The sequence below is a fragment of the Stegodyphus dumicola genome, chromosome 10 (assembly GCF_044657685.1).
Source record: "Stegodyphus dumicola isolate Sdum_Otavi_A_Nest chromosome 10, ASM4465768v1".
Classification (NCBI taxonomy): Eukaryota; Metazoa; Arthropoda; class Arachnida; order Araneae; family Eresidae; genus Stegodyphus; species Stegodyphus dumicola.
Window position 1 is genome coordinate 53,704,507 of NC_140777.1, and position 27,105 is coordinate 53,731,611.

Below are 27,105 nucleotides of genomic sequence, written 5' to 3' on the forward strand. Positions count from 1 at the left end.
CGTAAAAATGTATCGTCAGATTTTGATTGAAGAGCATAAAAGAGATTTATTACCCATCTTATGGAAGAGTAGTGAAGAAGAACCAATTAAAGTTTATAGACTGAAGACTATAACTTACAGTACTTCCAATGCACTATATCTGGCAACACGCACACTTAACCAATTAGCAGAGGATGACAGAAACAGTTTTTCATTAGCAGCACAAATAGTACAAAGGGATTTTTATATCAATGACATACTTACAGGAGCCCATACTCTAATAGAGGCTAAATAATAACAGTCGCATTTGACTGACCTATTATCACATGGAGGAATGCGTCTGCACAGATGATGTGCTAATCACTCTGATCTTCTGCAGTTTCCGGATGGACAAGAGGAATATTCTTTCAGTAATTTCGATGACAATCACAGCATCAAAACTTTAGGATTATTATGGAATCCAAAGGTAGATTGTTTTTTTGTATAAATCAACAATCAAGAAACCAGCTACTTACACAATAAGAATAGTTTTGTTTGACATTGCCCGCATTTATGATCCATTAGGACTAAACAAACAGAACAGGGACCAGGGATAACAAAAGCAAAAATCTTCATCCAAAGACTTTGGTTATTGAAGCTTGATTAGAACGATCCACTACCCGAGAAGATAATTAAGGAGTGGCAACTTTTTATTGATTCCATGCAATCTATCAACAATTTACAAGTGAGCAGATATGTTTTACAGGACAGTTTTTCTGAAATATAAATTCATGGATTTTCAGATGCATCAGAACACGCATATGGAGCAGCCATCTACTTACGCTGTAGAATAGACTATAATTTATCTTCACATTTGCTTAGCAGCAAGTCCAGAGTAGCTCCACTAAAGCCGTTGACAGTACGGCGACTGGAACTCTGTGCAGCTATACTGCTATCACAGCTTGTTACAAAGGCGGTGCCTTTATTGAAATTGGACATCAGTAAAATATGTCTGTGGTGTGACTAAACCATAGTGTTAGCGTGACTTCAGAATCCTCCAAATGTACTAAAAACTTTTGTTGCTAACCGAGTGTTGAAGATCCTATAGCTAACACAGATGTGCTAGTGGAATTATGTATATTCAGTGGAGAACCCAGCAGACCTTTTTTCTCGAGGACTGAATTCTGACAAGTTGCACGTTGCTGATCTCTGGTGGAAAAGTTCTCCATTCTTGAGGGAAGGTGTCATACCTAGCAAGAACATTAAACAATTGTGAAAAACAGAGACATTCTAGTGAACTGAGAAAAAGATCTGACGTTGCTTGTTTATGCACTTCGCCTTCAAAATTTACTGATAGCGTCCTAAATATCACTAATAATTACTTAAAATTATTATGTATTGCACAGACAGGAACAGAAGGGGTAAGTACAAAGGAGTTAAATGAGGCAGAATCCTTTTTAGTAAGGGCCCACCAGCGGCCGAGCGGTAAAAACGCCGAACACTGGTAGTTCGGTCTAAGGTTCAAATCCCGTGAACGGGCTGGCTGCATGGGCGTTTTCGTGGTTTTTCCCATGTGTATACAAGCCAGTTTCCCTTAGAAAGTCCTCCACGAAGGCATCCCTCCCTTTAGGCAGATAGCCCTCACGTGCTTTGCCATAATTGAATAATCCAATCCTTTTTAGTAAGAGAGGTTCAAAAATGTAGTTTTTATTTAGATTACATCTCCCTTGCACAAGGTCAACCCATTAATCATAAAAGTCATTTAATTATTTGAAACCTTTTTTGGATGCAAATAATGTAATGAGAGTCGAAGGCCGATTACAAGGGTATATATAAGGTTTTCACAAAAACATCAAATAATTTTGCGTGCTAAATGCAAACTAACTAAACTGATTGCTGAGCATTATCATTGGAAATATTTGCACGCAGGATCACATTGTATTTTATGAGACAGAAATTTTGGGCATTACAAGGTAGGAATTTAACTAGGAAGATTACCTATGAATGTATAATGTATAATTGTTAAGTTTAACAAAACAACTTTGCTCATAGTATATAAAGAGAATTACTTAATCTTTCAAAAGAGGGGTTTTCAAAGAGGGAGGAAGGTCTTTTTTATGTGAAATAACTTTGATATTTTATACAATTATAAATTACTTAAAATACTGAGTTTTTTTTTTTTTTTTTTTTTTTTTTTTTTACAGTTAGGGCATTTAGCAATCCTTACATTTTCATTTGTGAGTTATGTTTTAAAATCGCTCGTATCTATTCCACGTCAATCATTTTCGTAATCGGCCACAAAATGAATTTTCTTTTAACTTAATTCGTGTAGTCTTTCAAAAGCACTCTGCATTAGTTTCCTTTTCTCTTGTCTCCAATTTATTGTATTTATTTCTTTTACTGCACACGGTATATTTACTTTTGGCGTAGCATTGCATTTCAACAGTTTCTGTTGTGGCAATCAAAGCAAGTAATTTTCCATGGCATCTTCCAAATCATTGCTTAGAAAATGTTCACTGCAAATTCTTGCACTCCTCACATTAATAGAAACCTGTCTTCAACATTTATGTACCCATTCTTTCTTCAAAAGTAAATTGCCCTTTGGGAAAGCAATAAATACAATATCTCTTCCTTTCGTATTTCTATAGGTTTTACGGCACATTGCTACACCGCAAAAGCCATTTTACATAAGCAATACTTTACAATATAAAATTTAAAAGGAAAACTGCTAAAACTATATATATAAATATAAATTATCTTATGCAGTACAAAATCCCAAATCCGGGTGTCCATTATTTGGAATGATCTAAAATCACCAACAATGGCTTTTTTCAAAGGCTTTACGCATGCGCATTTGATCCCCCCCTCTGCACATAATAAAATATCTGGAGAGTCCCGATTCTTAATTTCACTTCAATACTAAATAAAATAAATTGTTTTGAAGAAATAATCATTTTAGCATACTTTTATATGATCAGTAGTTTGGCTCCATTGCTGCATATCTGCTTTGGGCACACATCTCAAGCCCCAAAACATTCCACATAGATACATCGTTGATCTGACGCCATCTTGGCGAATCGTTATTTATTATACTTTCCTTTCATCACCGCATGTTTCTCAAAACATTACAACTTGAGTAATGACTCATGTAGGGATGCCTAAAGAATTTTTGGTACTATTCCGTTTTGAGGACAGTAAAAAAATTGCAGCGAAAATGTATGCGCAAAAGCACCAAATCTAGCAAACGCGTCCATTTAACAGCGCCGATTTCAGATTGCATAAGTTTATATAATTCTATATTTCTTAAGACGCCATTGAAATACTACTTTAATTTTTAAATCCTTATTTTGATATCCTATGGATTTAATAATTTGGGAATTGTGCGTAATGAAAAGTCTGCAATAGAATTTTGAGGTAAGTGCAGAATCACCCACTGCTTGACGTATTTTTAAGAATTGCACATACTCGGTATCCATGTACACATCGACCTATTTTCACTTTAAAAAAAAATCCCAGAATTGCACAAAAATGGCACTGCGCACACCCTTGACTTTATGTACACATCGACCTATTTTCACTTAAAAAGTAAAAGAATAACAAAATCCCAATTCTTTTTACCCTTGTAAAACGCGGCAAACAGATAAGTAGGCGATTCTGCACTTTACCGAGAAATTTTCATAGAAAAGGCATCATTCATTACAGAAAATTATGTTTAAACAACCAACGAGATGAAATTATGCTTTAGTGATAACTCGGTAGCAAAATAGCGATGCAGGCATCCATTCAGTTATGTTTAGCAATTTTTATATAAATTATAAAAATGATCTGAAATAGTTATTTACTCTTCTGCTTCCATTCAGTCATGTTTAGCCTTTTTTTATATAAATTATAATAATAAAAAAGTATCATACGAAATTAACATTTCATCTAAATTAAAACATCAATTTTAGATAGCTATTTACTATTATACTTCCTTTCTTGCCGCAATTATTAGGGTTGCAGCAATTATTTTTGGCAGCACTGGCATCAACAATAGTTTGGCAATTTTTTTGCGGCCCTCAAAACAGAATAGTACTGAATTTTTTTATGTTAGTATTTGAATAATAAATGAGTATGGTAACCTTTTAGATTGACATTACGCTTGACGATGATTACAAACTTAAGTTAAATGCACTAAAAAATGTTGACAAGGAAAAATTTACCAAAAATTTCTTTCCACATGCTAAAAATTGATTCTGTTGATGATACTCATAAACCCAAATATTAAACTTAGTATATGTGGGTTTAATTTATTCAGAAATCTGATAAACCTTAAGCACGTGCAAGAAATAGACATAAGAATAATAAATAAATAAACTAATACAATTCATGCTTAATTGTCTAAGTGTGTGATTGAAGCAAGATAAAATTTAACGGAACATCTTGTCGTTAGTCGCCACACTCGTGATGCATAGCCAAATATGTATACTGAAGGATAGCTAAATTTGATGCTGACAGCCACTAATTTTAAAAGTTTTCGGATATCCCAAAACAAAGGTAAAATTTTCCAATTAATGTATTTTGTGGTTGGATCCTAGCACAGTCCTCACCCCTGGTGCGCATAATTATATGGCATATATCGATGTGTACATGGAAAAAGTCAAGGGAGTGTGCAATGTGCAATTCTCTGATATTTTCAAAGTGAAAATATGTCGATATGTACATGGATAGTGAGTTTTTGCAATTCTTTGTCTTGTTATTTTCAAGTTGGCGATTTTGAGAAACGCGCAAAGCAGTGGGTGATTCTGCACTTTCTTGGTTTGTTGCCAAGGGTTGTAGGCTCTCCTAGGATTTTACGTATTTTGCAAAGAAATGTGGAGAAGCGGTAATGAATGAAGATAATATAAAAGGAAGTTTTTCATTGTGATGACAATGCTTCTCAATCATAAATCATTAATGAAAGTCATGTTTGAGAGCAAGCCCACATATTTCACTGTGACAGTGACATCAGAAATCTGAGATAGCCAATTCGTAACATTGACCTTCAGGCATCATTTGCCTGCAGAACTGCGATGGAGAGCCATTGGGAGACTAGAGGCAAGACAAAGTCAAACAGAAGTGGCCAGTTGGCTAAATGTGAGTCCTTCTGTGGTTCATAGACATGTGAACGCAGGAATAGAACCGCTACTCCAACTCTTCTTAGATCCTCCCTTGCTGCAGCCACCGGAAGGTTGGTATCAACGTCAACTGTGCGTAGAAGGCTTCAATAAAGTGGTCTGTATGCAAGACGACCAACCATTTGCATGCCGCTCACATCACGCCATAGGAGGGACCATTTGTAGTAGGCACGACAACATGTCCACTGGACGCCTGATCAGTGGAGAGCTATTCTCTTTACGGATGAGTCCAGGTTTAGTCTAGAAAGCGATAGTAGTCGTTATTTGATATGGAACCCGTTATCATCTGTCAAACATCCGTTAAAGAGATGAATACGGAAGAGGCAGTGTCTGTGTTTCGGGTGGCATCTCTTTGGGTGGACGCACAGACCTCCATGTCTTTCCAACAGAAACCGTGAATGCTCCGATTTATAGATGGCATCCTTGATGCTTATGTGTGCCCATGTGCCAGGGCAATAGGTGATGCTTTCCTGTTACAGGACGATAACGCAAGACCACACAGGGTTTGCATCATAGATAATTATCTTCAACAGGAAACAATTATGTGCATGGAGTGGCCAGCTCGATCCCCGGACTTGCATCCTATCGAGCACGTTTGGGATCCTTTAGAGAGATGTCTAGCTGCTCTCAATCCGCCCCCTCAGACCCTTGCAACTGCTTTGCAAGAGCAATGACTCTCGCTTCCTACGGAACTGATAGACTGCATAATTGAAAGCATCACGCATCGCTGTATTGCTTCTAGAGGCGACCATATTCCATATTGAAGGTACTTTTCCTATAGCAAACTGACACCTTTGATTTGTTCATTTTATACACGTGCTAATTTCTATACTACCATAATTGTCTGGTAATTTATTTTTATGTTATTTGATACCTTACTATATGTTGTATATTGTGCGTAAGTTTCATAAAAATCTACATGTAATTTTTTCAGTAATCGTGAATTTTCCTTAATTTATGATAACCAGTGTATAATAGGTGTTATAAGAACATTTTATTTTTGCTTATAGCAGTTTGATACACTGAATTAAGTTCTAAAATTCATTACAATGAAATTAAATTTCAAAAGAATATCAGCATAACTCTTTTAGAAGATAACACTTAAAATTTTTTTAAGAAAGCTGAAAGTACAAGTTCAGAATGAATAGTTTGATGAAATATTGATTTGGCAATAATTATAAAAGCAATATACAATAAAATACACAGTCAAAAGTCGTTAATTCGGACACCCATAATCTGGACCTCAAAGCTACAAACTTTCTACAAACTCTTCTTGACGCATGCGCGTAAGACCTTTACGGCTGCGAATATGCGTGCGCATGCGCATAATACGTTTACGCATGTGCGTTTAATGTATAACGGATGGTATAAGCTAAAATTATCTAATTTAGTTAATGTTGCAGATTGTGTTGTTCCTTAATCTTTGAATTGGATCCGGCTTATTATTTTTTGCAGACTGTTAGAGCAATTTTATAAAAGTAAGCTTGAACTTTCGATTAGGTCAAATAGAATTTCCGATATATATTTACTAATATGTAAAGGATCTACAAAGCGAAAGTATGTTTCGAAGTCCATTAAACAAAAAGTGGAATTGCTGCAAAAAATGAATAAAGGCATATCCTTCGTTTCTCTAGCCATTCTGAAATCTGTTTATCAATTTCACACTGCTCTGCGGTGGTGGTGGGAAATGCTGCGGCGCGCAATGAATTGGAAGTTGTTCTGTCAGCACTATCCTTATCTTCAGGGCAGATGTTTTTATTTTATTCGGCTTATAATTCCATACTAAATGTAGTATTTCATCTCGATGTACTCCGTCTTTGATATGATTTAAATCAAATTTACAAAGAATCGTCATTATAGTTCGCTTCTGATAGTGAAGAAAGTGACACAGAGGTTATTGAAAACGAAAAAATTTTGATTGACAAAACAGTCGGTATTCTCGACACAGCAATTATAGGACTTGAACAGCGGAACTTTGTAACTGAAGAAGAAATTATGTCTGTTTATAGAATTAAAGAGAAAGTATTATCACATAAAACGAAGCAACTTAAACAACTTACATTGAAAGAAATGTTTAATAAAGTAAACAAATAAATATTAAGCCTTTTTCTTTGTAAATTTTGATACCCTTTAGATCATAATTTTTCTTTATTTCATAAATTACGGTTTCATATTTTTAATTTTATAATTTCTGCATACCATCTTACCAGATTTAAACTGATGATCTATAATCCGGAATCGCTGAAGTCCCCACGAGTCCGGATTAACGACTTTTGACTGTAGTAAGCTGTTTAAAAAAGTTGAAAATCAAAATTGTTGCATATAATGCCACCTAGGACTGTATTACAAACTTACTGAAAAATTGCAGATTTTACCAACTAAATACAGTCCATATATTTTTAGCACATCTGAATAAGCCCATGGTATGCATAAGCTAAAAACTAGTAATAAGTCTACTCGAAAACTATATGCTAATAATTCTATGCGGTTTATGTGCAATGTTGCAGATGAAACAAACTGAGAAGAATGCTGAATAGAAGCTGAAAAAAAGGTTTGTGAAATTTCCAACAAGACACCATTGTACTACCTTCATAGTCTTTAAATTTTGCAGGTTCTCAGTGAAAATGAAACTTCACCTGATTTTTAATGTACAATTTCTTATTACAACATGCACAACTGATAAATTTCAAGAAATAATATTCTATTTCTCATAAATGACAAGTCTTCTGCATACATTCAAATTTCACAAAACTTCTAGCCAAAAAAGGAAAAAAGATGCCTCAAATCGTGGCCTTCGAGAAACAAGGCCCTACAGCTTAGTGACGTTGAGCATGTGACGTCATTCCAGAGAGTGCATCCCTTCTTGGGGTGAAGAGTGCACCCCTTCTTGGGGTGAGGGGAACACTGGGTCAAAGGTTGTCAGTCGCCATTGCTTCGAAAGAAGAGGTTGAACTGAAATTCTTGACCTAAAATCTTGAGATATTATCTGCATTCCGGATTTTTCTGCAGCTGGATATATTAAATTTGAGGTTTTTGGCAATTTGTGAGTGGTTCCAGAAACAATATAATGCCTTACATGTGCTCAGTGCCGCAATGTAACGGCAATTACAAATCTGGACCTAAAGTGCACATTTTCGCTTTTCCTAATGATGCCGATCTGAAAGAAAAGTGGATACATGCAATAAAGCAAAAGGACTTAATTCCAACTAAAAATAGCAGGGTGAGCTTCTATTCTTATGATTTCATTGATATTCAAAGAAAAATTAAATAAATTAAACATTCAATATGTTTAATATGTCTGTTTTTAAAGCCAAAATCATTTCCAATGAAAAACTAGTGTATAATATAATAGTAAACAATAACTAGTGTAAAATGTAAAAGTATACAATAAATCATTGCTAATGTAAATAAGCAATACAATAAGCTTTTGTTTCCTGCAATTTGTCTTAAAGTGAATTCTATAATTTTGTTAATAAATGCATGTTGCTTCATAAATTGCATGTGAATATTTTAATTGTTAATTAAGTTTGTAATACTATAGTATTATTTAATGTATAATAAATTTTACTTCATATACTGCAGATTAAATATTCAGTAGAAAATTCAGTGCTTAATATAAAGCAATAATCAGGAAAATATACAAAATCTGGAACTTAAAATACCATTTTTAATATCTAATTTATCTCGACTTTTATTTTAAAACCACTTGTCATTGTAAGTTTTACAGATATGAAAGTAATAATGATTTTTATTTAAAAATTCAAATTCGTGTGCTTATAATATTTTAAGGGAACACATTACCCTTTCAACTCTTTTTTGTCACATTTTCAAGTTTATTCTGAAAATTGTAATTAACATTATATCTAAAAAAAATTATAAAAAAAACTTGGAAAAAAATATTGTTAAACCAGTTGCTAATAAAACATAGAACTATTTTTTAAAAAAATTCATTTTTATAAATTTGTTATTATGTTTTTTATATTAATATTTTTGCTTTAAATAGCGTTTTTTTTTTTGTGTATTCCTTGTAAATCTAAACAAAACTGTGCTTGGAATAATGTATGCTTCTGTTACAAGATTTAATGAAACATTTTGTTGTCATGATTAGAAAAAAAATAGGAAAAAAGGGGTACTATTCGGTTTCGAGGGCCGTAAAAAATCGCCAAACTGTTTTTTATGCAAATGCTGCCAAAAATAATTGCGGCAAGAAAGGAAGTATAATAGTAAATAACTATTTAAGATTGATCTTTTAATTTAGATGAAAAGTTAATTTCATATAATATTTTTTTATTATTATAATTTATATGAAAAAGGCTAAACATGACTGAATGGAAGCATAAGAGTCAATAACTATTTCAGATCATTATTATAATTTATATAAAAATTGTCAAACATAACTGAATGGATGCCTGCACCGCTATTTCGCTAAAGCATAATTTCATCTCGTTGGTTGTTCAAACGTAATTTTCTATAATGAATGATGCCTTTTCTTTGAAACTATTCTCCATAAAGTGCAGAATCGCTCACTTATTTGTTTGCCGCTTTTTACAAGGGTAAAAACAATTGGATTTTTGTGAATTTTCTTTTACTTTTAAAGTGAAAATAGGTCGATGTGTACACAGATAAAGTCAAGGGTGTGCGCAGTGCCAATTTTGTGCAATTCTAGGATTTTTTTTTAAAGTGAAAATAGGTCGATGTGCACATGGATACCGAGTATGTGCAATTCTTAAAAACGCGTCAAGCAGTGGGTGATTCTGCACTTTACCCAAAATTCTATTGCCTACTTTTCATCATGGGCAATTCCCAAATTGTTAAATCCATAGGATATCAAAAAAGAATTTAAAATCAAAAAAAGGATTAAAAAATTAAACTAGTATTTCAATGGCGTCTTAAGAAATACAGAACTATATAAACTTACGCAATCTGAAATCAGCGGGTACGCTAGATTTGGCGCACTGTTTAAATGGGCGTGTTTGCTAGATTTGGCACTTTTGCGCATACATTTTCGCTGCAATTTTTTACGCCGCTCGAAACCGAATAGTACCAAAAAAGGAAATCTTATTAATTTACATAATTTTTCAAAAATAACTACTGAAGGTGCAGTTTTGAGATTTTCCATATGTATTTTAAAAAGTTGCAGTTTAACCTATAAAAAAATTCGACAGTTTGACGATATTGTTCAGTACTGTGTCCCCTTAAAGAGCTGTTTGAATGAAATGATATTAGAATTCACTGTATAATGACGTGTTTAAAAAGAATTCTTCTTAAATGCGTTTCAATTGTTTCATTTTCAGGATATGTAGGTATGCAAGAGCCAGCTGACATCATACGTGAGGCAAGGGCTTTCGATGAAAAAACTGGGAAAGATATATCAGTATGCTTGAAGGTTCCGAGATTAGTAAAAGGTGCAGTGCCATCGATTATGATTAATTGCCCATCATATTTGACTACTTCGAAAGCAATCCGTAAACATCCTGTGACAAAAAAGATAGAGCTAGAAAATAAAAATCTTGCTGCCGCTATTCAAAGAAGCATGAAGGAAAAGCAAAAATTTGATGAAGACAGAGAACTGCTAAGTTTGAACGATTTACGCAATAAGAAAAATATGCTACAGCTTTCGGATTTCTGGAAATTTTTGAAAATTGAAGATTGTCTTGATTTTTAATATTCAAGATGAACCTGTACCTCAAATACAGTATTCCATAAAGATTAATCATGAAATGTTGGTACAAGCATTTTCTAATAATGCTTCTTTGAAAAGTATTGGTAAATTAAAATTTCCCATGAGAATTACTAACATAAATATGCTAAATGAAGTCTTAAATGAAATTAAACATGCTAGCAGTAATGAAGATGAAGTCATAAGATTATAACTCCTTGCTGCATTAAATACACTCTCTGATATTAACTGCATTGATAATGAAAAAGAAAATGTTATTAAATTTATAATTGAACAAATCTCAATTCTTCTCCAAACTTCGAAAAGGTATAATCCAGATATACTAATTTTTGCCTCTATATGTTTCTACATATCACCTCATTTGTACAAATTTTTGAGACAGAGGATACATTTTACTTCCACATCCAAATACCATTCGTAATATTAATTTAAAGCACAATGTTGATCCTAAACAAGAACAAATGGATTGTAATTTCTTATTGTACATAAAACAGAAATTCAGATTTTTAAATGAAAGTGATAAAAAGGTAGTTTTACTAATAGATGGAAATTCATGTAAAATCTTATTTTGATTATAAAGGGGGTAATTTATCGGGAATGGCTTATAATAATTCAGGAGCTGCTTCAAGTGTATATGCATTCATGATTTCAAGTATATTATCATCATATAAAGATATTGTTCACATGCTTCCAGTGCTCTGCATTCATTTATTGAACAGGTTATCATAGGACTCGAGAGGATAGGGTTTTTTGGTTGATCTTTACATTACGGTAACTGGTAGTTTGGCGACATTTTGGAGGCGATAAAGGTTACTACCTGGGACTTTGGTAATAATGTGAGCAGTACTGAGTTCCAATTACGCATTATTTTGTGTGGGGGAAATGAGAGATCATGGGATATGTCATGTGATATTAATGGACGAATTACGGTTCTTTAATCGGGAAAAAATCTGGAAATTTTGTATTTGGCTTTATTCTGTGTTGTGTGAAATAGTGTTTGTGAATTTTTGGATCCCATGGCCGTAAGTAAAGTGAATTCGAAATGGGTATTTAGTGGTATTGACAAGGATAGTAAGAAATGTTGTTTAAGATTGTGTGAGAGAGAAATAAACATGTTTTATTATGTTATTTATTTTACCTGGTATCTTGCTTTGAAAGATAAGTATGATTTTAAAGATTCTGAAAGAGAATGAAGAAAAGTGTATCCGCCACGTAATGAAGATTCTGAAGGAGATTAGGTAAGTTAGTATTTTTAATTATTTTTATGCATTGTTGGAAATGTAAGGTGGAAAGGAATTTGGTATTATTGGGAAAATTGTTATTAGCAATGATTTAGTTTAAAGAAATTAGGATTGTAAGGTAATTTTTATTAATTGAATGTATGTGCTCATGTATATTTTAAGTGGTGTTTTTGAATTTAATTATATTTTAATGAAATGATAGTTATTTTGTGAATTTTATACTTGTAGGAATTTGGTGTATGTTTAAGTTGAAATAAATGTGCATGGAAATAATTTAAATATTTGATAATAAATATTTGTAATGCTTCATGTATGAATTCGTTGGTGACGTGTATAATGTAATAGATGATTTAGAGGTAAAAGTTTTTGGATATTTTATTTATTTTATATGTGGAAATGTTCATATTTGTAAAGGATAAATACTTTTTCGCGATCATGTAATTTCATATATGTTCTTTTTACCGGGTTTAAAGATTGAGAAAATTGTCATGTATTTTCGTGAAATTTTTTTAATTTATGAGATAAAAGCAGTGTACATGGATATAGTGAAGAGTGTGCGCAATGCCATTTTTGTGCAATTCTGGGATGTTTTTTTAAGTAAAAATAAGTCGACGTGTACATGGTTCAGTGATATTTTAATGAAATGATAGTTATTTTGTGAATTTTATGCTTTTAGGAATTTGGTTTACGTTTAAGTTGAAATAAACGTGCATGGAAATAATTTAAATATTTGTAATGCTTCATGTATGAATTCGTTGGTGATGTGTATAATGTAATAGATGATTTAGAGGTAAAAGTTTTTGGATATTTTATTTATTTTATATGTGGAAATGTTCATATTTGTAAAGGGTAAATACTTTTTCGCGATCAGGTAATTTCATATATGTTCTTTTTACCGGGTTTAAAGATTGAGAAAATTGTCGTGTATTTTCGTGAAATTTTTCGAATTTATGAGAAAAAAAGCAGTGTACATGGATATAGTGAAGAGTGTGCGCAATGCCATTTTTGTGCAATTCTGGGATGTTTTCTTAAGTAAAAATAAGTCGGCGTGTACATGGTTTATGTGTATGTGTTATTTTGAAAAACGCGTAAGGTGTATGGTATTGTGCACTTTTTCCGAATTTTGCAGTGAATATTTGTCATGATTAAGCAGTTTTGTTTGATAAAATTTCTAGCATAAGTGTAATTCGGCTAGTAGATTGTTGGAAGAAGTGTTCAGTAGATAAGAAGAAAAGAAACATGTCTTTACTTCGTGAAGACAAAATGGCGGCGGGGAAAAAAAAAATAGAGGGTTGCTGTAGGGGAGTTGGTCGCCAAATTTTCGCCAAGTTACCGTAATGTAAAGATCAACCGGTTTTTTTTTTTTGTCATAGGAATCCTTACAGATAATAATGCAATAAACAGCAAAGCTGTATCTTTATTTTCCAGTTCTAAAAAAATACAAATAGTTTATCCTCATCCTGTTGATAAAAAAGACCATTATTTTTCTTGATAGATTCAGTGCATATCATTAACTGTGTTCGAAACAATTAGATTGCACAAAAAATGCTGAAAAGTGTATGTACTGTCCAAAATTTAAGCATGATGATAAATCATCTAAAATCTTGTCCGCTTCGTTTTATGCTCTAAATGAATGATCTGCATTCTCTTGAAATGCACAGTCTTCTCAAGTATGGCCATAATTTATCTCTAAAAGCATTAACGCCAACTACTTTTGAAAAACAAAATGTAAAGCTAGTTCTTCAGGTTTTCAGTAACTTTGTTGTCAAAGCGTTATTAGAAACCCATAATAAAGAAAAAATAAAACACGCAGAAGATACAGCGGAGTATATCGAAATATTTTCCACATGGTTTAGCATCATGAACGTCAAATGTCCATACGAAGGTCAGCACTTGAACGACAAATTTAAAACACCCCTCACGAACAGTGAGAGTGATGACAAATACATATTCTTAAATAAATTTTTGAATTCGCTAGATAATTGGAAGCTAATGAAGAATGATACAGGGACATTAACCAAGGAAACTCATCAAGCAGTAGCTTTGACAATGCATGCAATGACCGAAATCACTTCATATTGCATTTCCGAACTCGGACTGAAATATATTCTTCCTGGGAAGTTCCAAACAGACAATCTTGAAGCTAGATTTAGTTAGTATAGACAATATGCTGGTGGACAATATCACGTATCTACTCACTAAATATTTCAGATTGAAAATAAAATTCAACTTATGTCTTTGATGAAAATAAAGTTAAGTAAAAAACTTGGAAATGTAGAAAATGATGATTTAAGTCTTGCAGAAACCTTTATAGAACACGAAAAAAATGATAATGAAATGTCTTTAAATATATTTATAACTGATGAAGACATAGCAGCAGCTGAAAGTTATTTGCCTGTGTCCGTATATTTAGGAGGATACTGTGTTAGGAGTTTTCTTAAAAAATTACAATGCTCATTTTGTGAAGACTACCTTTCTTTAAAAAAAGAATTAGCATTTGATGAAAGTTTCAGTTTTTGCAAAATGTTAGATCATGGTAAACTCTTTTATCCATCAAAGTATGTAATAAATGTTGTTTTCTATAATTATATCATAATTCAAAAACTGTGTTCAGATTTCGAAAAAGAATTTTGGAAAGTTCAAGATCAACGGAAAGCAGCATTTAATGTAACATCAGAATATCTAATGAAGGAACAGTTTTTAGAAAAACAAGATTTTTGTGAAAATGGGCATATGTTTGAAAAAGCTCTAAAAATGATAATTTGGTCATCAACAAATGCAATGCTCAATAACTATTGTAAGAAAAGAAATGATTTATTGCAACAACAGTCAGTTAAAAAAAAGATGACAAAAATTCTGAAGATAGCAAGCCACTAACAAAAAAAAAAAAAAAAAAAAAAAAAAAAAAAAAAAAAAAGAAAAGAAAAGAAAAAGAAAACTTCACACATTAGCGCAATGATTAAATTTTGAAGAGCTATAAAGTATATGGTGTTTCAAATAGATGCAACAGAATAAATAATTAAAAAGATAAAATATACTGGAAGGGGGATGAAGTGCTTGTGCAAGGGACGTCCGGTATCCTATACTGTCATTGCACTTCCCCTGATATGATATAGGCTCTACCATGTGCATTTCGGTAACGAGATGTGGGTACCTCGGCTAACTACCTTGCAAATTTAAAATTTAATTTATAATTTTGTAGTGTGTCCGTTTCAAAAAAGTTATATCAAAACTCGCACATAGTTACAGGCACAACTTTCAATCTAGAGAGCTCGAAAATTAATTATTATTTTTATAAATTTTAATGTGGATATATCAAGATTTTGCTAAAGAGTAATTCAGATAATAGTAAGAACTCATATCTTAATCAAAATATTTTTTAATAAAGACAGCCGACAAAACTAAAGCAAAATGATTTTCTGTGAAAGTTTAAAATAGATTTTTGGTTTTGATTCTATAAGAATTCTATTTGATTCTATTCTATAAGAATATTGCTCACTGTAAGTTTAATAATTATTTTTATGAACAGGATTTTTTCAGTAACACCATTTTAAAATAAAGCTGACATTAAAAATTATCATAAAAAAATTACATTTTAAATTATTTATACCAATAAATAAATGATGAACTATGGCTTTTTTAATATTTAGTTTATTGTAAAAGAACTTTTCTACACTAGATTTTGTTTTTAAAAAAATAAATGTAATAACCGAAAATGCTCGTTCTTTTATCTTATCGCCATACTGAAAATTATGTACTACTTAGAAAAGGCTGTAAAGAAAAATCGGGTTCGGCTGATCTTTGGAATATGGTAACTGGTAGTTTGGTGACATTTTGGAGGCGATAAAGGTTACTACCTAGGACTTTGGTAATAATGTGAGAAGTACAGTTCCGATTACACATTATTTTGTGTGAGGGAAATGAGAGATCATGAGATATGTCATGCGACATTAATGGACGAATTACAGTTCTTTAATCAGAAAAGGGAGGAAATCAGGAAAAAATCTGGAAATTTTGTATTTAGCTTTATCCTGTGTTGTGTGAAACAGTGTTGTTTAATTTTTGGATCCCATGGCTCTAACTAAAGTGAATTCGAAATGGGTATTTAGTGAGATTGAAAGGGGTAGTAATAAGTGTTTTTTTAAGGTTGTGCGAGATAGAAGTAAAGATGTTTTATTAAGTTTTACCTGGTACCTTGCTGTGAACTATAAGTATGATTTTAAAGATCCTGAAACAGGTGCACATACGCTTGCTTTTGATTCAGCGGAGGAAATAAGAAAAGTTTATCGGCCACGTAATCAAGATTCTGAAGAAGATTAGGTAAGTTAGTATTTTTAATTATTTGAGGATATTATTTTTATGCATTGTTCTAAATGTAAGGAGTAAATAAAATAATATGGTATTATTGGAAAATTGTTATTAGCAATGATTTTTATATTTTAAGCACAGTCAAAAGTCGTTAACTCGGACACCCATAATTCGGAATGATCTATAATCCGGACATCAAAACTAAAAACTTTCTGCGCATGCGCCGCGTTGACACATGCGCAGAGGCGTTCACGCGTGCGCGTAAGACCTTTTACGACTGCGCATATGAGTGTGCGCAAGTGCAGAATACGTTTTAGCGTGCGCATTTTATGTATAATGGACGTATAAGCTAAAATTATCTAATTATCTATTTCAGTTAATGTTGATGATTGCGTTGTTCCTTAATTTTCGAATTGCATCCGGCTTATTATTTTTTGCAGACTGTAAGAGCAATTTTATAAAGGTAAGCTTAAACTTTCGATTATATCAAATAGAATTTCCGATATATATTTGTTAATATGTAAAGGATCTAAAGTGAAAGTATGTTTTGAAATCCGAAATCTGTTTATCAATTTCACGCTGCTCGGCAGCGGGCGCGTAATGAATTGGAAGTTGATTTGTCAGCACTATCTTTATCTTCAGCGCAGATGTTTTTATTTTATTTGGCTTATAATTCTTTACCAAATGTAGTATTTCATCTCGATATGCTCCGTCTTTGATATGATTTAAAACAAGTTCCTCGTCATTATAATTCGCTTCCGATAGCGAAGAAACGTGACAGAGGTTATTGAAAACAAAAAAATTTCGATTGACAAATTAGTCGGTGTTCTTGACACAGCAATTATAGGTCTTGAACGGCGGAACTTTGTAACTGAACAAGGAATTATGTCTGTTTAATAGAATTAAAGAGAAAGTATTATCACATGAAACGAAGCAAAAACAACTTACATTGAAAGAAATGTTTAATAAAGTAAACAAATAAATATTAAGCTTTTTCTTTTTGCAAATTTTGATACCCTTTAGATCATAATTGTTCTTTATTTCATAAATTACGGTTTCATATTTTTAATTTTAGAATTTCTGCATGCCATCTTACGAGATTTAAACTGATGATCTATAATCCGGAAAAATCGATAATCCGGAATCGCCGAAGTCCCGACGAGTCCGGATTAACGACTTTTGACTGTAGTGTTTTTGAATTTAATTATATTTTAATTAAATGATAGTTATTTTGTGAATTATATGTTTGTAGGAATTTGGTATACGTTTCAGTGGAAGTAAACGTGCATGGAAATAATTTAAATATTTGACACTAAGTATTTGTAACCATTTGCAATGTTTGAGGTACGAATTCGTTGGTGACGTTTATAATATAATAGATAATTTAGAGGTAAAAGTTTTTGGATATTTTATTTATTTTATACATGGAAATGTTAATCTTTGGAAAGGGTATATACTTTTTCGCGATCAGGTAATTTCGTATATGTTCTTTTTACCGGATTTAAAGATTCACAAAATTTTCATGCATTTTCGTGAAATTTTTCTAATTTATGAGAAAAAAGCAGTGTACATGGATATAGTGAAGAGGTTGCGAAATGCCATTTTTGTGCAATTCTGGGATGTTTTTTTAAGTAAAAACAAGTCGACGTGTACATGGTTTAGTGATATTTTAATTAAATGATAGTTATTTTGTGAATTTTATGTTTGTAAGAATTTGGTATACGTTTCAGTTGAAGTAAACGTGCATGGAAATAATTTAACTTTTTGACACTAAGTATTTGTAACCATTTGTAATGTTTGCGGTATGAATTCGTTGGTGACGTTTATAATATAATAGATAATTTAGAGGTGAAAGTTTTTGGATATTTTATTTATTTTATATGTGGAAATGTTCATCTTTGGAAAGGGTATATACTTTTTCGCAATCAGGTAATTTCATATATGTGCTATTTACCGAGTTTAAAGATTCACAGAATTTTTTTGCATTTTCGTGCAAATTTTTGTAATTTATGAGAAAATAGCAGTGTAGATGGATAAAGTTAAAAGTGTGTGCAAAGTCATTTTTGTGCAATTCTGGGATGTTTTTTTAAGTAAAAATAAGTCGACGTGTAAATGGTTTATGTGTATGTGCTATTCTGAAAAACGCGCAAGGAGTTTGCGATTGTGCACTTTTTCCCAATTTTGGAGTTAATATTTGTCATGATTAAGCAGTTTTGTTACATAAAATTTCTAGCATAAGTGTAATTTGGCTAGTAGATTGTTGGAAAAAGTGTTCAGTAAATAAAAAGAAAAGAAACATGTCTTTACTTTGTGAAGACAAAATGGCGGCGAAAAAAAAAAGAGGGTTGCTGTAGCAGAGTTGGTCGCCAAAAAATCGCCAAGTTACCATAATCCAAAGATCAACCTCGGGTTTCTTGTAAAATGCTCTTTTTATTCAGTTTTCATTTTTATCTATAAATGAAAAATAATGTGCAGTATTTTCAGTTCAAAAGCATAACATTTTTGCATTATAGCGTTTATCCAAACAATCATATAGAAAGTACAATGGGATTGAAATAAATAATTATTGATCACCCAGGTGAAAATTTTTATCAAGCGTTAAGAAAAATAAGCTCAGATACCTGAAGTCTTAAAGCATGATATTTAATTAAATGTTAAGATAGTATCACTTATTTAATAATTTCCTGTTTACTTTACAACGGAATAACATAAAATTAGCTTTTACTGATAAATAAGCGCGCTGTGGGTTCGCTCGCTTTCAGTGGAGGAGAAATGTTTCTTCACACTCCATACGGTGACGTCACGAGAGAGCTGGACAGCCTTGTTTCTTGAAAGCGACGCTCAAATACTTACCATACTCTACAATTATAAGAATTAATACATACATTTCCATTCACAAACTTTCATTAATCAGCACATTACCTTAATTTCTGAATAAAATCATCAGAACATGCAGACTTTAAAAAAAGGGGGGGCACAGAATTACATTCAATGCTCACTTTCTTGATTTCATGAAAAAAAATATGGTTGTGAAAATGGAGCACCCCAATATCTGCTACCCTAAGCGGTAAACCAGCTTTGAAAGGGTCAAAAACCACGCAATGTTGTTGCACCATAATTGAAAGTTATCAAAAATTTATAATTTACGATTACGATGTTAATCTGCATTACCAGGACTACTTCCCGAAAGCCGTATTACATTTTGAAGAAAGTTTGTTGAGAACATTAAGAACAGACAGCATGTATAGTACATCTTAGTCGTTATCTAATTGAAAATGATATATATATATTTAACGAAATTACTAAAAGAGTAGGTTATAATCTTTAGAAAATATTTTTTTTATGGGAACATTTTAATGGTACAGCAAAATATATAAGTAACAACAATTTTAACATTTTTAAACAGAACACGAATATCTCTTGACAAGCATCTTTGTTCTCTATTACATTATTACAAGATAAAAAAAAAAAAAAAAAAAAAAAAAAAAAAAACTATGTGCGCACGTACTTCATGATAGCAGAGACAATTACTTTCGGCCAATGCAACACTTTTGAAGCAATACACATCGTCTACATTCTATTCCAAACTTAACTTAGCGTCAATAAGAACGACACGTGACGTTAAATACAGACTTGATCCGTGCTTTTTTCCCACGATAAAGCACGCGACGTTAAATACAGACTTATTCCGTGCTTTTTCCCATGATAATAGTGCGCAAAAATATGAGGTTATGTGTCATATTTAGCGCTTTATCTCAAAGCAAATTGCCCCTGTACGAAATTTCGCCATATCTTGGGCCAAAAGAGTCTCATTTTCCCGCCAGTTTCGTATTACGTCGTGATGTTAAACGTGATTAATATGAGAAATTAGGTGCAAGTAAACCGTATTTTTGCGTTTGCAAAGCTAGAAATTACAATGAATCGGCTATTATTCATCTAAATGAAATGAATATGGAATTTGAAAACAGATTGTCTGAGAAATCTTCCAGTAGTATTTCAAGACTATCTGAAAACGTTTCATTTAAAATGACAGTGCTTTCACGTGTGAACCTTCTTCATTATTCATAAATAAAGTCTTGATAAATGAACTTCCTCATTGTATTTAAGATTTTAAAAGTGTTTACTGCTGCTTTTTGATAAATTTATGCTTTTCCTTTCAATTTCTTTTTATTGATACCGGTTCGACCCGTGGTTCTCTCTGAAAATTTCCGTCCGAGAAAAGATAATAAAAAATAGACAGAGGATTTTCGTTTAGAAAATTTAGAGGATAAGGTTCGGAGAACAGCCTTGGTTGCGCCAACTTGGCTCCTTTAAGGATATGGGCGACATTTCATTATGCCAACGGAAGTAAATATCATGTGGGGAATAGGTACTAGGGAGAAAAGGAAAATACATGGGGAAAAACGGGATGTGTTTCTATTTGTTTGGTATCTCATTGCTAATTTTGTACAGTTATGTTGCTAAATTAGCATTAAAAGTCGAGTAATGTGTGTCTATTGCGAAAACGCAGGGCAATTATTTTTTGATCCGATTTTATATGTGTATTAATATATCACATTCCTGCTCATATGATCTACAGTCGGTCACAAAAGTATTCGAACACCGGTACCCTATCAGAAAATGACAAAATGGCGTTTTTTCTCTCTTTCCTTCGTGTCATTCCATCCTAGGTGTTTCTTCTTTCCCCATCTTGGAAGAACGGGACATGACCGCTTACCCCGCTTCTCTCACTCTGTTTGAAACGGGAAACCATTTTTGGGGGACTTTGAAAGTCTGTATCCCGCTGTTTTTTCTGAATTCGGAAAACCATTTTGGGGTGGGAAAAAAACGGACTCTCTGATCTTGGAGGATTGGGGGGAAATGAACGCTCTACGCGATCTCTCTCTCTTTGAATTTAAAAGGTATTTCGGGACCTTCTAACCTTGGAGAATGGAAATGAACACTCTATATACCCTCTCTCTCTTTGAATTGGATTACCATTTTGGAGGATTCCCTAACCTTGGAAAACTGGAAATGAATGCTCTACACGATCTCTCTCTCTCATTGAAATGGATCACCATTTTTTTAGACTCCCTAACATTGGAAAAAAAATTAAAATGAACGCTCTACACCGATTTCTCTCTCTCTTTGAAATGGGTCGCCATTTTGCGACTCCTTCTTCCCCAAACATGGAACAAAAAACTGAAATGAACGCTCTACACAATCTCTCTTTTGAAATGGGTAAGTCATATTTTTAGGATTCTTCCTCCCTCCTTCTAACATTGGAGAATGGAAATGAACGCTCTACACCCTCTTTCTTTGAATTAGGTAACCATTTTGAGACTCTCCCATCTTGGAAAAAACTGAAAAATGAACGCTCTACACGCTCTCTCTTTGAATTGGGTAGTCATTTTTTGGGATCCTTCCCATTTTGGAAAATGGAAAAGGAACGCTTTACACCTTCTCTCTCTCTCTCTGAATTGGGAAACCACCAAGATTGGTATGTATAATTTTTTTAATTGTTATCATGACCCTCTTACAAAAAAAAATTTTTTTTTGGTTACAACATTTCCGATGTGATTTCAGAAATGCAACCCCATAACAGTTCAATTTCATCCGAAGATAATTGATCTAAACAATTTTTGACCCACCCATCCGCAATATTATTTCCTTCTTCTTCTTGTTCTTCTTCAGGATTCATCCAACTTTGTGAGTCCATATAATCTTTCCATACGGAAAAAGCTGGTTCCTCCCCAGATTGTCTTGAAACTCTTGAAGTCTCTTTTGGATGAGTGGGAGGAACCACGATGTCTGAACCCGGCTGAGTTTCTATTTCCATGACCTCTGGACACGTTGGAACTTCTAGACCCGACTGAGAATTTATCTCCATGACTTTTCGACACGTTGGAGCTTCTGGAGCCGGCTGAGATTCTATTTCCATGACCTTTGGACACGTTGGAACTTCTGGAGCCGGCTGAAGTTGGACGACCTCCATGATCTGTGGACACGTTGGAGAAGAAGAAGAAGAAGAAGATGCTGGAAAAGGTTCTGGACACGTCTGAGAGAAGTCCGAAAGAGGCTGCTTGTCTGAACCCGTCTGCGAAGAAGAAGAAGAAGAAGATTCCAGGTTCTTGGATGAATCTTCCCCGTCAGGCATGTTACGATAAGTCGACCGTTTTTTAATCGGTAATTTTTTCTCTTCTTCTTCTTCCACTTCCTCCTCCTCCTCTTTCTCCTCCTCATCTTCAATGGTGATGATTTCGATTACTTTTCGTTGACTCGTTCCGGGCCAGGACGGTTTGATCCATCTGCACTTATCATCTAAAGGAGGGATGGGAGAAAGTGGCCGTGGGTCCTCTCGAAACATCATCGGCGTTTGAAAAGGAATCTGTTTTTTTATTTGTTTCCAAAGCGTCCACGGGCATTGATCCACGAGAAAGAGGCTCTTCTGGATCGTGAGGATGAGGTAGCACGTTTTCGGAGGAATGACATAGTTTTGGAAAGGCCTTAAAACATCTTTCTTAAATTTCGTCCTGTCGGCGAGGTTAAAACTTCTTTCCTGGAGATGGAGCGACGAGGATTCGTAATAGACGAGGGGGAAAGCTGTGGTCTGAACAATATGCACTTCGTCCTCGGCCGTCGTTCTGACTCCAAACGTAAAATATCCTTTCGTGAGAAAAATATTCCTCCATCGAAAACTCATGCGGGGATCCGTATACCTCAGATCTGTTTGAATAGGCCGTCTCAAAGCTCGATTCACCCGGTTTTTTAGAGATGGAAGATTCCTCTTTCCTTTGTTGAGATTCGAATAAATTCATATATAGGTTTTGAACGAGCAGGTCAGAGGAGCCGACATCCTGCTTGAAAGAGACGATGGCTCGATAAGTGGGTAGATGTGGAATAAATTTCGCAGAATGACATGCCAGAAAGATTTTCAGGTTTGTGATTTGCTTGAGCGTTTTCAAATCCTCTTCACCCGAAATGGGTTGAGTCGGAACAGCGACATGGCTCCTAATGGGAAAAAAATTCATCTCGCTCAGTGCTCTCCGCCTTCTTATACACACACACACACACACACACACACACGTAGAATCTCTATGACGTCATAGTTTCATTCATTTCTTTTTGGTTTGAGTGGGTCGGAATGCGGAAGTGAAAGTCATCATGAACCAACCATGAAATTTCCCAATTTTATTTTTTTCAGTTACCCTTTCTCTATCCCAAGGACGTCCAGAGATATATATAGAGAGAGACGAAGAAGGGGGGAGAGAACTCTCTCTTTCTCTCTCTATATATCTATCTCTATATATATAAAATAGAAAAAGGAGAGTCAAACAGTTGTTATGTTTTTTTCTTTGGAGGAGAAGTCGATCATCATGAAGAATCCCCAGCTCACCACATGTATCCCTTTCAAATATAAAAATTTTGAACTTTCTTTTTATATCATCCAAGGAGTTCTTTACTTGAAAGCCTCCGATTTTTAAAAATGTGCGGAGTATCATATCGTGGGGAGCTACCACAAGATGCGGCATTACTTTCTGGCCGACGAAAACATTTTCACGGCTCGTGAAATTTCAACTTTGGATTCACAAATTTTGTCGATGAGAGGAGCCAAATATCATTACACGTCTACCTTTCTAACCCTCCCGCAAATAAACCATATCATGAATTGTCTTCAGAAGTAAAAGGGCATTCTCGTTCATTTTAGCGATTGGTTGCACAAATTTCTGCACGAAACTCTCTCGATCGTGAGGACTGGGAAGAATCCATATTATATTCTCGAGAACAATCATCTGAACGAGACCACGACTTTTCAAAAAATTATCGAGCAAGAAAATATAGAATGGCTGAAAAGCTACCCCATCTCTTTCACTGATGATGAGGATGAGAAAGCGGGGGAGCCTGTTCAGAAGAAGAAAAAGTCTATCCTCATCCATGAAGACGAGGACACGAAGGAGTCTGTTCGGATTCATCTCCTTCCTTTGTCAAACACCATCGAGAACGAAAAATCAATCCCTTTGTCAAGACCCCTCAAGAATGAGGAAGGACCTGCCCTCCCTTTGTCAAGATCTCTCCAAGAGGAAAAAGCCTCTCGATTTGTCAAAACTCTCCGAGGATAAGGGAACCGAAACTTTTCTTCCTTTGTCAAGACCCCTCGAGGAGGAGGAGGGACCGCTCAATATCTCAAAAAAAGATTCTCCTATATCTCTTGAGGATCCGAGAGAAATCATTCCTACTGAAAAACAATGTAGTGACGATCCTCAGAAAAGACCCTCTGATGAAACTAGGCTTCTCTTCCAAAAACGACTCTGCAATAATAATAATATGACATCTTCTTCTTCTCAACAGGATCCTAGAGAATTTTCAGATAAATGCATTCAAACCAATCCCTTTATAGTAACCCTTTTGATTGGAGAAACTCTGTATTGGCTTTGAGAGGGAAAAAAATGAGATTCTACAATGTTTCTATGACAGTTTAGGAAAAAGGGAGGAGATGGGAAGTAAAAAGAAAAAAACTTGTGAAAATCAATGGGTATGTCTGGCTCAGAATGAAAAAAAAAGTAATAAATAGATCAGGAAGGGCTCATTATTAAAAAAATAGCGCTGTCTTGCCAATCGAAAAATCGACTCGGCTGGCAAAATTTTCTGACAGCCAGAAAAAAAATTTCTCTGGCTCAGATTTAAAAAATAATAATAAAAAAAAACTTTTTGTTAATTTTTATGATGTCTTTAGATATCATAAAAATTAACTTGACCTCCCCTATTTTGGATCGAATCAGGTCTCAACATGTTTCAACATGCTTCTAAAGCAGATTTCCAAGAAAAAAGATGACTCAATCTTTTCTTAGAAATCTATTTTTAGAAAGGAGGAGACATCATTCCCAGACAAAAAGGATATGTAGTCAATTTTATGATGTCTAAAGACATCATAATCATATAACAAAAAAAAATTTTTTTTGTTTTTAAATCTGAGTCAGAGAAATTTTTTCCCAGCTCTCAGAAATTTTTTCCCAGCCGACTCGATTTTCGATTTTCAAGACAGCGCCATTTTTTTAAGAATGAGCTCTTCCTGATCTATTTTTTTTAAAAAGAGTTCCAAATTTCGCTTCCAAACCATCCATGCTGTTAAAGAGATCATGTTTTATATATATATATATATTTTTAGGAGTTCTGTCAAAATTGAATTGTGCCGGATCCATCTTGCGAATTTCTTCTCTGTGTCTTTAAATAATAATGATACCGAACCACTTTTTGTAGAGCGCAATGGAAAAAAAACTTTTGTGTGGTTAGGACAATTCATGCGTTCGATCCCATTGTATTTGAGAATCTCTTGCGTCGATCCCGAAATGCGACTTAGAGATCTTTGCAAAAATTTCTCTAAAAGCCGCCGTTTCGTTTCCCCTCGCACCCAAATCACGGAAAAGGGTTCCGTCAACATCGTTAACACCCATGGAAAATAACTGTACGGAATTTCTCCTTCGTACCACAGCAAGCCGTGATAATAATCACTCGCCTACACAGCGGTTCGTTTTTCTTTTTCGGTGAGCATTTTCCATGGAAACGAGGGTTTAAAAACTAATACTCCTCGAGAAGTGCCGTCTAACGTGACGTAAGCCAATTCTTTTACAATAAAGGATCCTTGAGAATCGTAGAAACCTTCAAAGTCGAGCACGAGTTCCATATTGTCTTTTTTCTTTCCAAGGTGACCTTTATTATTTATATATTTATTTATTAAGATTCGCACGATAATATATTGGGGGGACCTTTTCAAAGAATTCATAGGACCTGTCACGTGCTCCCTTGCCTATCTCTCTCTATACATAAAAGAGGAGATCGCAGAGAGAACGCTATCCTTTTTCCTTCAGGACACATACAGAGAAAGAGAGAGAGAATTTTTTTTGTTTCATTGAATATGGAAAACCTGAGTGCCAAACCTCTTAAAGGTTCCTACGTTGTTTTGGATATGGAGTCCTTTCTCTGCCATGATCAAAAGACTGGAGATATATGTTTCATCTTGAAAGAGCTGGGCTACCTCACTTATGATTTAACTTTATGCGGATCTATGATTTTTCTCCCTCCTGTTCCTTACGATGACTTATCGTACCGCAATCGAGCTGTCGTCAACCAAACCAAGGGGACCCGACACAGCCTGGAATGGAACGAGGGTCGTCTTTCCTACGAGCATCTTCCTACGATCCTAAAAATGCTGACGGAAAATGGGGAGGCGATTTACGTCAATGGATATGATAAAGCCGAATTCTTCAGCAAGCTGTGTCAGGCCCGTTTACGAGTTTTACGTCCCGGGGAAAACCGAGTGGCGATACAAGACGAAATGCACGCGACACCAATTTTTCCCCAAGCAGCAGTTGATTCATTGTGCCGAGAACAAGGTAAAGAATTTTCGAATTCATTTGAAGGAGGGCAGTTACGTTCTCCGAAAACTACACTCTTACACCCTGAGAACAAAACCGTCGAAAAAAAGAAGAGGAGGAGCCAGCGGTGGAGGAAGAAGAAGTGTACGAAGTCGAGGCTCCCCAGGAGAAAAATCCATGTGATGATGATGAGGACGAGGAGGAGAAGGAGCAGGAGAAGGATGAACTTTTTATGAAACGTTTAAATTGGGACGTTTTAGAAACCCAAGAATATTGGTCTCAACCTCTATCCCACTTAGATGTGAAAGAGAATCCTCAAGAGTACTCTTTGTGGTCTTCTAAAATTTGGTCTTGGAAAGATCCCCTGAATGTTCATTAATGGAAGAGTAGGGGGCATTTTTTTAAAAATT

At 34.1% G+C, this 27,105-nt stretch overlaps 1 protein-coding gene across 1 annotated transcript in view; it reads right to left on the reverse strand.

Annotated features, from left to right (window-relative positions):
- Positions 1 to 20,018, reverse strand: part of LOC118183407 (general transcription factor 3C polypeptide 1) — a 34,103-nt gene extending 14,085 nt beyond the window's left edge. Inside the window, exon 1 of the mRNA XM_085824931.1 lies at positions 19,852 to 20,018. The gene's annotated coding sequence lies outside the window, so the exon portion shown is untranslated. The remainder of the gene's footprint in view (positions 1 to 19,851) is intronic.
- Between the last annotated feature and the right edge of the window lie 7,087 nt (positions 20,019 to 27,105).